The 16986-nt window shown below is 41.4% G+C and overlaps 1 protein-coding gene across 1 annotated transcript in view; it reads left to right on the forward strand.

Moving 5' to 3' along the window:
- Positions 1-6341, forward strand: part of LOC145496139 (uncharacterized) — a 41832-nt gene extending 35491 nt beyond the window's left edge. Inside the window, exon 3 of the mRNA XM_081475780.1 lies at positions 6313-6341. The gene's annotated coding sequence lies outside the window, so the exon portion shown is untranslated. The remainder of the gene's footprint in view (positions 1-6312) is intronic.
- Positions 6342-16986: the final 10645 nt, after the last annotated feature.

Consider the following 16986-nt stretch of genomic DNA (forward strand, 5'->3'; position numbering starts at 1 on the left):
GTCAGACAAGCGTGAAAATCAACGTGGATGTCTTTGTTGGTAGACTTCAATTTATCATCCAGCCGATTAAGTTGATTGTAGATCATTTGTACGGACTTAAGCGACAGGTTCGAGATAGTACCGTCAGCGCCGTTTGTGGCTTTCTGGGAGTCAATCGTTTGAGATCACCGACTTCCTGCAGAGCTTCAGCTATTGATAGGCGTGGAACCGTCTGATATATCAGATAAACTGAAAATGCGCGGAAAAATTTGCCAACTAGGTTTTTCAGATAGGTGACTGTACCGGTAATTGTAGTCAGAGTTTTGAGGCATCCTGTCTGAGGGTCAGTGACAAGACATTGCAATTTTCAGTGCAAACTCCCATCGGCCGACCAAACGAAGAGTTTTCTGCTCTTCCCTCTGTGTTACCCTCTTAGCCGTTTCCAGCAATCACATCAACACTGCCACCCTGATGAAGATACTTGACCTGGAAAGCTCCCGCATCACAGAACAAGACACCGTCCAAATAACTTGCTACTCCTCTACATTCAGAGCATAACGCAGTGTCATTGTGTAAGATAAAAGAACTTTGTCTTGATGTGAGATCGATTGATAGAAGCTCACCTTGCTTCTCGGCTTCATTCTTGCCTTTGAATGACACAAACAGTGTTTCATTATTCACACACATGGATAGCACTTGGAGACATTCAGCTGGGTAAGAACACAACTCCTTTACTAGTCCATGCATTGCAACTCCATCATACGTGAACTCAATTGTGCAAAAATGTCGCTCGGTGTCGCTGGCACTTACGATGATAGATTCTGTCATGCTGCATATACTGGATGTGCTCTTGAGAAAGAAAGACCTTTTTGGTGTCGTGTTTTGCTTTCTGGTGTTCACTGGTACGCTTCTTAATGATATCTTTCATTCGGTCCCGTAACTGCCGTACTGTACCTTCTGTGGATACTTGCCACCCTTCTAGAACATTCTGAAGATGTTCTTTCTTCAGTTTGTCCACAGGAGGCGTTACATTGCCCGATATCAGATTGAAATGACATTGACGCTCGTTGGCTCCGAAACGTACCCAATGCCTTTAAGGTACACAATGTTTCTTACATCCCCAAGTTCCTTGATTATCTTTACCTCCGCCGGAGAATGGAGTCGCACTTGCAGAAGTCTTGTTGTCTTGTTCATAGGCTTGTAGTCCGACACTAGCAGCCTCCCGTGGTCCCCCAAGGTCACCGCCATTGGATGTGAGTAGAGGCCACTTCTGTTCGTTTCGGTAACTTTGTATCTGTCTGGTACAACTGGATGTACCATTCTACCAACTTTCTGCAACTGCTCCAGGACTGTACCTTTTGTGAGATATAGGATACAGTCCACATCCATCAGGAAATCAACGGGTTTATTTGAACCTGTCAACATGTTTCGTTTGTCGCTACTCTCAGTCGGCTTGGCTCAAGCGTTAAATTCACTAAGGTCACGCAAAAAATCTGATCACAATGCAGTGAAATTCAGCTACGAACTCAACTTTAGACATTTACAATTTATTTCTTATCTATTCACGATTCACAGCCAAGGACTTGTAAATTTCACGCCTCACGGAATACACTTCAATCACGATTCACGGAACAGTTTTTTTTATCAAATCACGATTCACAGAGCACAAAAAAACCGTATCACGGCGTCACGAAATTACCCTTGCCCCTCCTCTTTATACCATATGGTAGATCAAAATCAAAAGAAGTTAAGCGCAACCTTAAAATTGAGTGTATATGATCTGATCTGTTAGAGTGATGTGTGAATTACAAGAAAGCAACAAGGCCAGACCAGTGATGTTCGTGTAACACTCGTTGTCACTTGCCTTCCAATACCTGTGGAATCACATTGCTCTCCCTGGTAAGCCTTGTTGGCAATTGTTGATGATGTATGTCGTTTGAAAAAGACAAGTCAATCGATAAAAAAATCGATAAAATACAGTTAACTCAGGTATAGATGCAAAATTTTCGTTGTTTCCCTATGGAAGCCATTCTTTCTCAGTTGAGATTTACGCAGCATGGTCGAGTGGTCACAGAGATGCCAACCTAAAAAAATCAAAATCCGGGAGATCACCAATTTTACCTTTTTTGACCCTAAAAAACTTGCTCTAAGTAGAGATATGCCAATTTAATCTCAAAATGCATCAAATGTCTAAAATTTCCTCTCCCAAAATGCCCAAAATCATCCAAAATATGGCGGGAAAATGTTTTTTACGAGTTTTATTCCTATTGTCCAGGAGATCTGGTGACCTGTACAGGAGAGTGGAAGACTGGGTCTGTATCCAGGAGATTCCTGGATAATTTGGGAGAGTTGACATAGACGGGTCAGTGGGTCAGACTCACAATCCAGGGGGGTCTCAGGTTCAAGTTCTGCTCTGACCACTACCAGGATTCTTTTTTTACGGTAGCCCAGGTTCAAATTGCTGACTAGGCTTGTAAATAGCCAGCTGGTTTGCCATCGGCAAGTTGGGATTCTTAACAATGTTATGTTTAATTTGAATTATTTGTTTCAGTTGTTTGCTCAGCCCCACTAGCCTTTGTGCCATAAACACTTCCAAGGGTAAATAAGGGTTATTACAGTCGAGCCCCGTTAATACGGACACCAAAGGGACCATGGATAGTGTCCATATTAACGGCGTGTCGTTATTAAGTGGGTTCAGTGTAAATTAAGTCAAAAATACAGCACTGTACACATCTTATTGGAGCAAAACATCAAAAGATATAAAACAAAACAGTAACATCAACAAATTGAATGTCTATAACGTACTGTTGTCATTTTTCCATTGATAAATCTATAAGAAGGCAAAAAATTAAGCCCCTCATACATACAGTGTGCATTACCATTGTTGTACATTGGCTAATTCTGTAAGAATGGTACGCAACATTACGTCTTTCATTTATGCACATTTACACATTAACTCAGTTATATACAGTGCTTGAAATCATTTATTGGCAAAAATTAATAGTCAGTTATTGTCTATCTAGGGGCTTGTACCTTCAGCACTCACTGATTTGGAAATCTGTCACCATTCATCCTAGATCCATGCCTGTGACCCCATCCCTGAAATTTTATAGGGTTATCCTAGTAGAAAACCAATACTCACTTCCACATTTGGTGGAGAGAGACACTATGAGAGTAAATAAAAGTGTCTTGCCCAGCAATACAACACAAAGATCCCCTCCAGAGCTTGAAATCCTGAGTCCAATGGAGTTACTGACTAATGCTGATTTTGACTTTTGTTTATTAACAGAAAGCACTTGAAACTGTTGATGGTGTTCACAACTGCTATACAAAACTGTTCAAAGGCCACTCGTTGATAGGCAGAAAGCACAACTTTTCCTTTGTGTACAGTGTAGTTACAAAGAATGGTTATTGTAGGTAGTATCAGCTGATTTAAAATGGAGGGTAAAGCTACTTGGCGATCGCCAAGAACTACAACTAGTGAGACAATCTCAGATAGTGCAGAGCGCAATTGATAGCTCTGATACAGTAGTCCCATAAGTACTCACCCCTACTCGGTTCACTTCCGGTTTGTGTCTACCTTGGTAGTTTGCTACGGCTTTTCCCCTTTGCAGTGTGTATGTTTCAAGGTTGTATTTTCATTCAAGGTCCAAACATTACGCACAAATTAATTACTACTGGTGCTTTAAGTTGATTTTCGTTCATTTTAAATTCAACAATACGCTGAAGCAGCAAACGTGACAATTTAGCTCTTCACGCCAACTTTGTAACTTGATACTTTTGTTTTCCTCGCAAAGCCATGTAATATGAAACCCCTGTTTTCTCCAAAACATACGGAAGATGTCCTTGTTTTTTGGAGATAAATGAAAGAAAGTTAAATATCTGATGTAGTGATGAAGAAACGGAACAGAGACGATGTTTTACTAAAAATGCAGATTTTTACCGATGAACAAGAACTAATTTAATTATCAGATAGTCACGAAATACCACTTTCTTTTTCTGTTGCCACCTTTGTTGTTAACAATAAAACAATTCAAAATTAACACACAACGATATTGATGGCTGAGAAGCTTTTCAACGAAAAGTATTGAAGATAAACAGCGCTACTTGGCCGATATGAATGAGTCTCCTCAAAGACTGATTAAATTAATTTGAACTTTCATTAGGTGCCACGGCGTCTGCAGCAATATTTGAGTATTTTCCTGGTTTCTTTTGTTACAAATTTACAATTTGCGGAGTATTAAAGCCACTAACTTGAGAACTTTTTGGTCTCTCTTACAGACGCAATTAAGGCAAGAAATAAACAAGTCGCTAAGGAGAAGCAATATATTTGAACCCTGACAAGCACACTATTGTAGATTGAAAACAGCAGATGATATTTGTTGAACCGACCTGTTTGTAACTCTAAAAGCTACGCAGCCACAGTAACGTTTCACTTTTGCAATAAAAAGGGACAATTGGCGCTACCTGAAAAATAACTGCCGTCCTTGGTCACATGACACGATATATAAAATACTGCGTGTAAAGATAGTGTATAACACTAACAATGCTAGAACGCATGCGTCTTACATGTTGAGCTCTACCATAAGGAAAACCACTCAACATTTGTGCGTGATTCCGTATGCAATGTATCCTTCACCTAATATAGAAGCCACGAACCCTAACTAATCTACGCATGCGTTTAGGGCAAATTAGTTTTGTTCTAAGGAGAATGGTACCACAAGGAGAGCAAGGGGTTACCTGAAACAAATATATAGCTTTGCGATGTTCAAAGTTAAGCGACGGCGATGGAATGTGTTTTACGTAGAGTACACATGTACCTTCCCCACCCTACTCCCACTACTTCCTTGCCTCTAGACTAATTAATTAATTGAAATTAATTAATTAAACAAACATTAAAGTTTACACCTTAGCGCCATAGGGCCATAGCGCCGTAGTTCCTTAGCGGCAGGCAACCCCCATAACCATCCCAATAGTGCACTCTGCACTAAAAAGGGAGCAGTTTTTGACAATGGCAACTTGTCTAATGAGAAGGGAAAGCAGTTCCGAACATGCGAGAAAGCTGGCTGCCCTGCATCAAAACCAACTTGCTGTGCAAGATTTGATGAAACGTGAGTTTCTTGATGTAAAATTTGCACCTTGTATAAAAGTGTAGTTTAAGTCACTTTTTCATGAGCTGTTTGTAAAAACAGTACAAAGTTAACTGAAATTCAATGTGACTGTGTGGTACATGGTGAAATTAAAGGGGCAGTATCACAGGAGGTCTTGCTAGAATGATAAAGGTGCACTCACTGATCAACAAAATAACCTTAAAACGACAAAAAAGGCGTAAATTCAATCTCTAAGAGATAAATGATTTTTAGTGATTTTCCTCCAAGTAACAGTGTCAAACTTGAATCGTTGTCCCGACGTTTCCAAGTTTTAGAGCACTTCTTTCCTACTCGTCTGTAGCCACAACAGTTGTAAACAAATTTTGTGACTAGTGCGGTGGATTTTAGCAAGGTTAGGCAACTACTAGTGGATTTTCAATTAATACCAACACCTTCATTGGATTTTCAAGTAGCACTAAATCTTGGTGAGACTGCCCCTTTAACAGGCTTTCTTCACTTTGTACTGTACTGCTTGCAGCATTTCCCATCCATGGTAAAGAAGTGACTGCAGGTGTTACACATTAAGCTACAGTTTCCTTCAAGGGCACCATGTTTAAGTTTAAGTAACCCATTTCACCTGTCAGTCTGAGAATGTTGTGTGTTGCATTTCTTGTCGTCGCAATTGCCTGTACATCGGAGAGACTGAAAGGCGACTACGGGAACGTTTCAGCGAGCACCTCTGCAGCATTCGAAACCGATCGCGCGGGTTTCCCGTAACTGAACATTTCAACTCCGCCTCCCACTCTCTGGATGACATCATGGTCTGTGGCTTGAAACGGTGCTCTGGCAGTAACATCAGCCACAAGCAGCATGAAATGAAATTAATCTTCAAGCTGGACACGCTTCGACTGAACGGACTGAACATTAACTTTCATTTTTTGTGACTGTGGGTCTCGCGCGTATTACACATACGCGCGCGAAAACAATGGTTTTCCTATTTGTTTACTGTGTACTTCATGCGCGCGCTAACCGCGCGTGCCTACGCGTACAGTTTTTGTATGGCGTGGCTCACGGCAATCATTCCACCTACTGAAGACGGGCTAAGCCCGAAACGTTTAGACTAGCAGAGAAAATTTGACAATTTTAGAGCCTTTTGAGCATTATTTCTAACCCATAACAATTTCATAGTAAAAGAGAAATGTCAAAACCATGTTTGCTTTAGATTCATATTTTTTACCCTAAGAGGAGTCGTTGTTATGTGTATAGCGGGTTCTTACTATATAAAAATAGAAACACACAGCTGTTTCGAGAAAGATTGTCTTACCAAAACGTAAAAGCGTCCGAGACGATGTCGAAAGGTGTTATGGTTAATGGTGGTTCACGGTTGCTTCAAGAAGAAATTTAAGGTGGCTCCCTATAGTTTTACGATCGCACGCGCGCTTATGGCGAAAGCTCAAGTAATCTGCACGCGATCAAAGGAAAACGTCAGTGTCTTTCGATATTTTATGACGTCAAAATGAGCACAAAAAGCAAAACTGACAGTGAATTTTCTCGCGTTTGTGCGAGTGGAGTGGTGAGATTTTCTTTTCCCATGGATCAACTCATAGTAAAGGCGTCTGATTCTCATTAACCCTTCTCTTAGCTTATCATCATCAATAGAAAATTTCAGTGTAGAGATCGAGATGGCCTTTGTGAGGTACTTACTGCCACGGCAGTACCACTCGAGAAATATTACATTAACTGAGAAAAAAGAACTGTGGTTTGGTCAGCGTTTTACTTCAGTGGTGCCAGTCCCAGGACAGAGCTCACGGTTAACAGGAAACCGTCGAAGGTGACAGGTGAGCCTGTGTTACAGAAGTCAGTGGAACAGCTTGTAGTTTTACAGCATCCAAAATTGGTTGTTTTATCACAATCACGGCCTTTAACTGGCTGGCTGACAAGTTGACGAGCATGAAAAACTTTTACACGGCGTAATACACAGTATCGCATGAAAGTACTGCTCAATACCTTTCAATGGTCACACACTAGGGTTTTAATTGTTTTTTCTTTCTTCTCGGGCAAAATCGATCAAAAATGAGCAGCAAAGTCAGAGGCTCGAAAATTCGAAAGTAAAGATGGTCGTTATAAACTATTAATCGTAAGTCGTATTTGAACTTCCTTACTTGTATATTTAGAGCTAAATAGATTGCAATTTGATAAGAAATCAAATATTTTACGTAATTTGAAAGCTAATGACACAAGACAGCTAAACTAGAGCTCTTCATTTAGCCGATTTTCAAATGCTCAAAATACATTGTTGCATTCTTTTGTGGAAAACGCCGTGCTCAAATACAGTATTCATTGTTAAAATTACATTTTATCTTGCAGTGCTGAAGTTAGAAGACCCATGGCTGTGAATAATAGACCAATTCCGATATATTGAAATTCAGCCTAAAACAATAGACCTTAGTACGAGGCTCCGGGGAATAAATACAGAGTTTGTGGGGTTTATTCCCCAGAGCCTCGTACTGAGGTCTATTGTGTTAGGCTGAATTTTAATATATCGAAATTGGTCTATTAGCAGACATCCTTGGACATTTATTTTTGTCTTGATTACGTACGACATATATGACGCATGCGCATAGGCTAAGTCAGGTTAAGCAACTTGAATCTGTGGTAAGTTATCATCAATATGCTAAAAATGTTTTTCAAGTAAAATTAAAATACTTATATATCCCAAATAATATTTTTTTTTTTTCCCTTTCCTATCAGCTAAATTTCTGACTGCAAAGAAAAACGTTCGTGTGGGTGGAATTTTAAATTTCTTCAATAAATCGCGCCAGCAGGTAATCATGGTGTATGTATACAACAAAACAAGTTCAAGACTTAGGGCCCATTAACCGATTCATGCGCGCGCTCGCGCGCGTTGCTAAGGAGGTGAAATTTTACTTCCGGTCACTTACGTCAGCCTGAGCACGGAAAATAAAAACAACTCAAAAACTTGCAAATTCGTATACATTTTAGATGTTTTTCTTTGTGTTTCGCAAAGTGCAAAGTAAAAAAAGTACAGGCAAAGACAAAATAAGAGAAAGACAGAAAAACAAGAGCAATAGAAAGAGAAAAACTAACTCCGTGTGGCTTTGTTTGATCTTACCGAAGTGCGCTGATAGTGTAAATTGCGCACGCGCTGATAGGGTAACTTCCAGTAGAAGTATATTGGTAGACTAAAAAGTCGTTGCTGATGCGTGACACTTGGTTAAAAACGATTGAAGCGATAATGGATGTAAAATAAATATCGGAAAGTGTCAAAAATGTTCATGAAAACACAGACGATTCGGGTATATGACCCTTCTTTAGTGTTAAAAAACCGTTAAAATACGGATTAGATTTGTAACTACGTTAGATGGGTGCGCGCACGTAGAAAAATTGCGCGTGCATTGTTTAAATGTAGCTGAAGTTTATGTTTAGTCCATGTGGCTGCACTGTTCCTAGACAAAAAATCAGCCTCATCTCCTGTTATTTTCGCTGGATGTTGGTGCCACTACACAAACGCATACCACGCACCTGGACATCTGTGATACTGTGGCCCGTAGAGTTGAAATGTTGGGCCACAGGAATCCAGGAGTGTTCTTGCGTATCTTTCGCAAATGCTCACCAAATCGACTTCTGAGGCTTCGCCCGGTTTCACCGATGTACAGATGGGAGCATCTGCGACAGGATGTGCACAATACACGAGATTTTCCGACATACATGTAAAATGTTCTCGGATGGTAAAGGTGCATTTAGGACCTGGTATCACGGTTAGAGGATTGATGTACTCACAGGTGTTGCAACGAGAGCGTTGACATGCACATGACCCAGGCTGCTCAGTCGAGGAGTTGTTGGTGGAGTGTACCAGCATGGTTCGTAGGCTGAGGTCGCGTTTGTATGCCACAAAAGGTGCTCGTGGGAAGATGTCACGCGTTTGCAGATCCGTTGATAGAATGCGAAAGTTCTGAATTAGATACCGTTTAATTTGGGTGTTAAAGGGGTGGTATCAACACCTGTGAGTACATCAATCCTCTCACCGTGATACCAGGTCCTAAATGCACCTTTACCATCCGAGAACATTTTACATGTATGTCAGAAAATCTCGTGTATTGCATATCCTGCCGCAGATGCTCCCATCTCTACATCGGTGAAACCGGGCGAAGCCTCAGAAGTCGATTTGGTGAGCCTTTGCGAAAGATACGCAAGAACACTCCTGGATTTCCTGTGGCCCAACATTTCAACTCTACGGGCCACAGTATCACGGATGTCCAGGTGCGTGGTATGCGTTTGTGTAGTGGCACCAACATCCAGCGAAAACAACAGGAGATGAGGCTGATTTTTCGGCTAGGAACAGTGCAGCCACATGGACTAAACATAAACTTCAGCTACATTTAAACAATGCACGCGCAATTTTTCTACGTGCGCGCACCCATCTAACGTAGTTACAAATCTACTGCGTATTTTAACGGTTTTTTAACACTGAAGAAGGGTCATATACCCGAAACGTCTGTGTTTTCATGAACATTTTTGACACTTTCCGATATTTATTTTACATCCAGTATCGCTTCAATCGTTTTTAACTTCCAATAGATATCGGGCGCACTTCCGGTTTCTTTAAATGCTAGAGGAAACGCAGTTTTTCATTAAATCCAGCCTTTCTCGATCAATTTCGATTAAAGTCAACGTTGGAAACATAGCTATGCATTCCTTTTTCGAAATCATGCTTTTTTTCAGAAAATTACGAATTTTTCAATATTTTGAAATGGTCTCAAAATCTGACCTTTTAGGAGTGTTTTTCTGAGTGTCGAGAATCGGAAGACAGTCACGAAAAATCGATTTTTCTTTTATTTCGCCAAAACATACCTTTGGGTGAACTTATTCAAGGAAAAATAGTTTAAAGTTCCAACGATTTATTTTACGGCCAAAATTTAAGAAAGTTCGAAATTTGCATATAATGGCGGTTTTCGCGGCTTAAAATGTTCAGAATTTCACGCTTCTTTACGAAAACAGTGGGGAAGTAAAAACAATCCTATGAAAACAAAACTTGGCACAAATATTATTTCATTCTTATACTTTAAAATCGTGTAATAAGTTTCTTGAAGTTTTGTTTGTAGCTTTTTAACGAAGGGTATTTGTATAAACGCCATTTGTGTCTCTTGGCAAGGAACAAATAAAGGCCAACTTTGACTAGTATAAATGGCCTCTGGTATATATCATTTGGTCAAAATATCTACATTTTAGGAAACCTTGGTTATTGTTTTTTTCACCCGAAAAGTTATAGCTCTGGGAATTAAAACGTTCTCCGTCAGTAAAACAAAATGTTACGGCATGTAAGGGAGTTCAATTTTATGAAAATCACAAGGTTATTCCTTGGAAGTCAACGGTTTAAAACAGGAAACAACAATTCACCGTTACTTACGTTCCTTCTGGTGCTATAGAAACGATTTTAACTTCCCAGTGTCCTTGTGAGCTGTTCTGTAAAATATTTCCAGTAAAACACCGAGCATAAACGGCCATAAAATTCGACAAGGTCGTAATGTTTATATTTGAGATGAGACACTGAGTGGCACAAACAGTCTTGGCCGTTTTTATCGTCTTGCAAAGTCGAGGGTCCTTTAAAAATATGATAGAATATACGCTTCAAACCATAACGACATATCAGGTGACCTCTTGACCTCAGAGGTCATTCGAGTTGTTTATTCAGTGTACGGGGAGTGAGTTATTTACTCATGAGTCGACATGAGGCATATGGATATGAGAAACTAATTTACTACGGTTTGAAGCGTATATTCTATCATATTTTTAAAGGATTCTCTGTCATGTATTTGGTTTATTGCAATCGAAGCACATGGAACAGAATGCGCATAAGTGCGCATGCTCATAATGTCAACCGCTGGCTCAATACACTACAACTCCTCCCCCTTAAGCATGTCTCATACCCCAAAAGTTCAACACAACATGCTATTCTTAAAAATAAAGTCAGAGCCCTAGAAATGGGCAGTTCAATGTTCAAAGGTCCAGTCGGGCTGGGGGCTTCCTCTCTCTGGTAGGATATCTTCCAACAGGAACATGTTCAATCTGGCTCGGCGGGCTGCTAACTGAAGGTTTAGCACCTGGATTGGATGGCTGAAAGCCCGTTTCCTGTGGGACGGCTTCTGTCTGCTCAGGCGGCTCAGCTACTTGTTCACCATGGTACTCGACTGGGGGCGGGAACAGCAACGGCTGGATAACTGGTGTACGGTTGTCTGCAACAGGAACAGTGGAATCTTTGATTTGGTCTGTGTGTCGAGGCCAAACTAAGTTAGGCCCAATCTCCACTTCATAAGACAGGGGTCCTAGTTGTGCACGCACAGTACCTGGTACCCACTTTGATTTTCCATTGTAATTTCGTGCTATTACTCTCTGGCCAGTGGTAAAATGCCGCGTTACAGAACCACCCTTGGCGACAGACTGATCTATCTGACGGTTGTTTATCTGGACGCTGAGATCTGGTTTCAAAAGGTCCAGTCGAGTGCGCAATCGTCTTGCCAAGAACAACTGGGATGGTGGCTCTCCAGTGGTTGAGTGGGGAGTGTTCCGATAAGCCAGCAAAAATCTTGCCAACTTAAGATTCAAGGATTTCACTTCAGTTTCACTCTTCATCGCACTTTTGAAGCTCCCCACACAGCGTTCCGCCAGCCCGTTGGTGGCAGGGTGGTAAGGTGCTGACGTGATGTGTTTGATTCCGTTTCTCTTCAGGAATTGCTGAAACTCTTCTGATGTGAATTGCGACCCGTTATCGCTTACCAACTGGGCTGGTATTCCATATCTGGCAAATGACTTCTGAAGAACTTCAATGGTCTTCTCTGAGGTTGTACTAGTCATTCTCTCTACCTGTAGCCATCTTGAATGTGCATCCACTACCACCAAGAACATGCTGTTGAGGAACGGACCTGCAAAATCAATGTGAATTCGTTGCCAGGGGGACGGAGGCCACTCCCATGCGTGTACCGGTACTGTACTGGGCTCTCTCTGTGTTAGTTGGCAACCTGAGCAGGACTTAACTGTCAGTTCAATTTCCTTGTCGATTCCAGGCCACCAGATGTAACTTCGGGCGAGGGCCTTCATCTTCTCGACCCCCATATGTCCCTGATGCAGTTCTTCGAGAACTTGAGGGCACAACTTTGGAGGTACTACGACTCTTATTCCCCACATCAGAAAGCCTGATTGTAATGTGATCTCATCTTTGCGAACAAAATAGGGGTTGAGTGCAGGAGCAGTGTTGTGTGGCCAACCTTTACTGGTCATCTCATACACTTGAGCCAAATCAGGATCTCTCTGTGTTTCTCGCCTAACGTTATCCACTGTGACTGGCAGTGGATCAAACTGCATCAAATTAAATACACCCACAGGGTCGACAACTTCTTCATCTCTGGATTCCTTTACCAGTGAAAGGCGGGAAAGACCATCGGCATTACTGTGAACTTTAGTGTTCTTGTATTCAATGGTGTAATCATAGCCCGCCAGGAACAAGGCATAACGTTGCAGTCGAGCTGCAGTGACTACAGGGATGCTTTTCTGCGGATGAAAGATTGACGTTAAGGGCTGATGATCTGTGTACAATGTGAAAGAGCGGCCAAACAAATACGTATGGAACTTCTTTACCCCCCAGATTATTGACAGGGCTTCTTTGTCAATCTGTGCATACTTTTGCTCAGTTTTGGTGAGTGTCCTTGAAACAAAAGCTATGGGTCGCTCGGTACCTTCGTGCATCACGTGAGACAGCACCGCTCCAATACCGACAGGGGATGCATCACAAGCAAGCCTTAGTAGTAGGCTGGGATCATGATGCGTTAAAACTTGCTCTGACGTGATCATTTCTTTCACTTTGCGGAATGCTATCTCGCACTGTTCTGTCCATTTCCACTGATGATTCTTCTCCAAACGTTGTGTCAGGGGATGTACTACTGTCGATAGGTTAGGCAAGAACCTGTGATAGTAATTGATTAGCCCGAGAAAAGATCTCACTTCAAGTACATCGTTTGGACGTGGCGCATTCAATACTGCTTCTACCTTCTCTGCTGACTTGTGTAGGCCATCTTTGTCGATGTCATGTCAACAATAAGTTATCTTCTCCTTGAAAAACTCACATTTTGCCTTGTTTGCTCTCAACCCATGAAGCTGAAGCCGTCGTAGAACTTCTTCCAAGTTAGCCAAGTGTTCTGCATCATCCTTGCCAGTAATGATCATATCATCAAGGATACAGCTTGTGCCAGATGTTCCTTTCAGCACTTGATCAATGGTGCGCTGCCAGATTGCAGGTGCTGATGTGATGCCAAACACCAGTCTGTTGTACTGAAACAGACCCATGTGTGTGTTGATGGTGAGGTATTTCTTGGAATCTTCTTCCATCTCTAGTTGGTGGTATGCCTGACGAAAGGCAATCTTTGAGAATTTCTGCCCACCACTAAGCTTTGCAAAGATATCTTCAATTCGGGGTAAAGGATACTGCTCAGCTTGTAGTTCTGGGTTCACTGTGCCTTGGTAATCACCACAAATTCTGACAGACCCATCTTTCTTTGGGACAGGTACAATGGGCGTTGCCCAGTCGCTCCACTCAACTTTCGTGAGAATACCTTCATTCTGAAGTCTTCTCAGTTCTTCTTCAACCTTGGGCCTCAAGGCGTAAGGTACGGCACGAGCTTTGCAGAAATGAGCTTGGCTATCTTATTTGAGGGTTAGCCTTGCCTTAGCTGATTTGAATGTTCCCAGTTTATCTTCAAAAACATCAGAGTATTTGTCTAGCATGGTCTGCAGACGCTCGTTAGCAATTGGTGGGGTTTGTGAAGCTTTCAGAGATTTAATAGCATACCAATCCAGGCGTATCTTGTAGAGCCAATCCCTTCCCATCAACACCGGGCCCTTATACGTAACCACATACAGATCCAACAGTAAGGGTTGCTGACCTTTGTACTCAACATTTGCCTTAAGCACTCCCAGTGGAACAATGCTTTCCCCCGTGTAGGTTTTCAACATTAGTTCCGTTTTATGCAAGGGTTTGTCGTTAAATTTCTCCTTGAACAAATCATGTGGAATGATCGACACAGCCGAGCCTGTGTCCAGTTCCATTTTCAACGATTTCCCTTCTACTTTCAGATCTACCCAGATTACATTACTGCTCGGTTTCCTCAAATTGTGTATCTTCATGCTTCCTAACACATATTCAAATTCATCACTTTCACTGTACTGAACAGTATGGACTTGATTGTTTTGTGGTGTTTTAGGTGGTTGCTTCGGCTTACCTTGTCGTCTCGAGCTACAAACTCTGGAAATATGGCCAACCTTCCCACAATGATAACATGTCTGGTCCTTGAATCTGCAATTGTGTGATGCGTGCGAGTCTCTTCCGCATCGATAGCAACCTTTAGGCGTGAGGTTCGACGGCGGCGGTGGCGGTGGTTTGCTGTTATCTGAGATCTTGTCAACTCGAGGTTCTGCGTGCAGCTCACTGTGCAATTCCGAAGCATCACGAACGGCAGTTTCCATCGCTACGGCTATCTCCAAAGCCTTGGAATATTTCAGTTTTGCTTCTGAAAGCAAACGCCTTTGTATCTGCATATTTTGAAGGTCACATACCAATTTATCTCGTAAAGCTTCGTTAAGGTTTACGCCAAAATTGCAGTGACTCGCTAGTTTCTTCAGTTCTGCTACGTAGGCCAACACGGTTTCTCCTTCTCGCTGATTTCGTTTGTAAAAACGAAACCGTTCTGCTATTTCCAATGGTTTAGGACTTAAGTGTTGCTGAAGGGACGTGACGATCTCTTGGAAGCTCTTCGTGGCTGGTTTATCCGGTGAAAGAAGGTCCCTCAACAATGTGTACGTTTTGCTGCCGATCAAGCTTAACAAGGTTGGCACTTGGCGGTCCTCATCGATGTTGTTTGCTAAGAAAAACTGTTCTACACGTTCCGCATAAGTTTCCCATTTCTCTTGTGTCTCATCAAAACTCTCTATCTTCCCGATAGCAGTCATATTTTCGACGTTTTCCTACGGCTTCATCCTCGTCGCCACTGTCATGTATTTGGTTTATTGCAATCGAAGCACATGGAACAGAATGCGCATAAGTGCGCATGCTCATAATGTCAACCGCTGGCTCAATTCACTACATTCTCGACTGAAGAAGACGATGAAAACAGCCAAGATTGTTTGTGCCACTCAGTGTCTCATCTCAAATATAAACATTACGACCTTGTCGAATTTTATGGCCGTTTATGCTCGGTGTTTTACTAGAAATATTTTACAGAACAGCTCACAAGGACACTGGGAAGTTAAAATCGTTTCTATAGCACCAGAAGGAACGTAAGTAACGGTGAATTGTTGTTTCCTGTTTTAAACCGTTGACTTCCAAGGAATAACTTTGTGATTTTCATAAAATTGAACTCCCTTACATGCCGTAACATTTTGTTTTACTGACGGAGAACGTTTTAATTCCCAGAGCTATAACTTTTCGGGTGAAAAAAACAATAACCAAGGTTTCCTAAAATGTAGATATTTTGACCAAATGATATATGCCAGAGGCCATTTATACTAGTCAAAGTTGGCCTTTATTTGTTTCTTGCCAAGAGACACAAATGGCGTCTATGCAAATACCCTTCGTTAAAAAGCTACAAACAGAACTTCAAGAAACTTATTACACGATTTTAAAGTATAAGAATGAAATAATATTTGTGCCAAGTTTTGTTTTCATAGGATTGTTTTTACGCCCCCACTGTTTTCGTAAAGATGCTTGAAATTCTGAACATTTTAAGCCGCGAAAACCGCCATTATATGCAAATTTCGAACTTTCTTAAATTTTGGCCGTAAAATAAATCGTTGGAACTTTAAACTATTTTTCCTTGAATAAGTTCACCCAAAGGTATGTTTTGGCGAAATAAAAGAAAAATCGATTTTTCGTGACTGTCTTCCGATTCTCGACACTCTCAGAAAATCACTCTTAGAAATGAAACAAAATCGATGCGTAGCGTAATGAGGATTTAAATTAAAATATTAAATCAATGAAAAAAATCCCGATAAAGTAATTTGCCTGGGAGCCTTTGCATTTTTTCTGTATTAGTCACATGACCATGGGCATGGTCTGATGACGTCATCACTAGAGTTACTGATCATGAAACAGATGAAATACCTCTGAACTAACTAAAAATAATGAGGTTATATGACACTAAATTTTCCTTAGCAACGACTCGAAAAGATCGGTTAATGGGCCCTTAAGGACGGTGCCTACTTTTGTTAGTGCGCACACGTTCTGCGCATCACGCAAGCCATGGTTTAAGTGCCACGCGTGCGCTGGGGTTGACATTGACGCAATCAACTACGCTACCAAGTACACGACTAAAATGAAAGCAACCGTGACCAGATCAAGTTTAATGAAGCTGTACTTAAACCAGGAACACCAGAATAGCAGCATATCGCTAACCACTAATTGTTTACGTCTTCCGGCTGAAAACCTAGCTGTTGTCTGACGAAAATTATACTGAAATCCAATTGTAAACATATACCTGCAGATGGCGTAGCGCGCGCGCAAAACAAGTGCGAGATACGCAAATGCCTTACTTGCTGGGGAGGTGACAGGAAAAAATGTAACGGGCACCGTAAGAGTTTCCAAAAAAGATGAATAACTTTAAAAACGCGTGGTTACCCCTACATTTTATGTTATGAAATGGAAGTAGCAAGCCTATTCAACACGGGATTAGTTTCTGCTTGTGAGCAAAAGGTATTAAGACTGTATTTTAGCTGAACCAGAGGAAGGCTCTCAGAGACGCTAAAAGCGCTGTTGCAACGATTTTGTTACTAAAAACAAACCAAAAATGGTTTATATGTTACCATTTGCCATGTAGCCTAAAGATCTTTTTAAACAAGTTCGCTTTTTTGTATG

Source organism: Orbicella franksi, chromosome 8 (genome assembly GCF_964199315.1).
Source record: "Orbicella franksi chromosome 8, jaOrbFran1.1, whole genome shotgun sequence".
Lineage (NCBI taxonomy): Eukaryota > Metazoa > Cnidaria > Anthozoa > Scleractinia > Merulinidae > Orbicella > Orbicella franksi.